This window comes from Melanostigma gelatinosum (genome assembly GCF_949748355.1).
Source record: "Melanostigma gelatinosum genome assembly, chromosome: 19".
Taxonomy (NCBI): Eukaryota; Metazoa; Chordata; class Actinopteri; order Perciformes; family Zoarcidae; genus Melanostigma; species Melanostigma gelatinosum.
In genome coordinates, this window is record NC_136652.1 from 3255646 (window position 1) to 3257452 (window position 1807).

A 1807-nucleotide genomic window follows, 5' to 3' on the forward strand; every position below is an offset into this window, starting at 1 on the left:
TGCCGGCACCAGGAGACGGCAGAAGAAGCGGCGGCGGAAAGGTGCCAGAGCGGAGAGCCTCGAAGGGAAGCTGAGATGAATTATGGCGTGGACTGGTTCGATGATCTTCTTTCTCTCAGACGCAGAATGTTTGGGATGACAAATTCAAAATGTGCCACATGCACACTTGACGTTCTCATCTACCACGTTACCTCTGGTCCCTTTGAATGAACCAGGTGCTACACACTGTGTCCTCACAGGGAGGTTAATGGTCAGAGCCAATGGCAGGGCTTCATTCTTACACCTACAAAGGGCTCAAGTGTGCTATGCAACCGTTCTATCTGACACATTTTGGAATCTCAGAAAACATCATGACCTTAAAATAAACTCTTGTTCTGTTATCCGTCATTAAGCGCACTACAGACCTGTTGCTCCTTTAAATACCTTTATTTATTTAAGCATTGTACAGTATTTAAAAAGCAACCAGTTCAGCTCAGTGCTAATCAATGCTAATAAGACCCTTCAGTGTAACGACAGGGCAAATATTGCTCTTCTGGCAAAGAATCTGCTGAGTAATCAGATCACAAAACACTCTGACTCTGCATTATCGGTTCTCTGGAGAGGCCTCCGGGCTTCTTTTGGGGTAAATATTTGATAGTACACTTGATGTTGGATAGAACTAGATACTTAACATTTGTGCAGGTTACTCACTGAGCGGTTTTGTCTGATTTCACTTGTTTGAAGCAACTCGTGGAAGATTTGGTGCAAATGGACATATGATTTTTGTTTTTGTGTCTTATATTTAAAAAGAAGAAGTTATGAAGCACTCTCAGACTAATGGACTGACTAGTCTGCCTTAAAGTTGCTCCTTGTTCATCTTTGATGAAGAGGTTTGGCCATCCATTATTCTTAAATGAGTGTTCAAAAAAGGGAATATACCATTTTGTGTGTAGCTGAATACAACTGTGTACATGGATTTGTTCATTTTACATCTTTTTGAAACTTGTGTGTAAAAGGATGCTGGGTTGAGGCGATTCTTTAGGAGACAGAGCAGTTCCTGTCTGGATGAGTGAAGGACTGAGGGACCAGCTTTAAGTAAGTTGAAGTAACTGCCAACCGAAACACCACTGTGCATAATTTAGCGTCTTCAGCAGTTGAGCGGCGAGTGATCAATAAACTGGAACACATTAGTAAATGTTTGGGGCGTAATGAAAAAATGTAATGGAGGAGTAATTAAATTAGAGGAATAACGTCATCGTGTCTGAAGAGCCCCGTGGAGTCTCTGAGCCAGCGAGAGAGGATGGACGGATGCACATAATCAATAGACTGTGCTGGGTTTCCTACCTGGATCGATGCATTCTAATGTACAGGGAAGACACACACACACACACACACTGGACATCTGTTTTGTGCATCTTGTACGTCACTGTTCATAAATGACCACAGCTCTCCGTTATGTTCTGTTTGTAGACAAACGCCGTCCTTTGATTTGCAAGAATTAAAATCATGAAGCGGTTCATGCTTCCATCACATTTGTTTTTTTTTGTTTCATTTGTTTGTCTGTGTGTGTGTGTGTGTGTGTGTGTGTGTGTGTGTGTGTGTGTGTGTGTGTGTGTGTGTGTGTGTGTGTGTGTGTGTGTGTGTGTGTGTGTGTGTGTGTGTGTGTGTGTGTGTGTGTGTGTGTGTGTGTGTGTGTGCGTGAAGGTACATAAGGGGAAGAGAGAGAGCGAGAGATAAAATTGTCCTGTTATTTTGTGATGCAACACAACATCAACAAGGCTGGCGTGTCATGCCGTCTGCAGCGAGTGAAAAGGTAATGAAAGCTGAG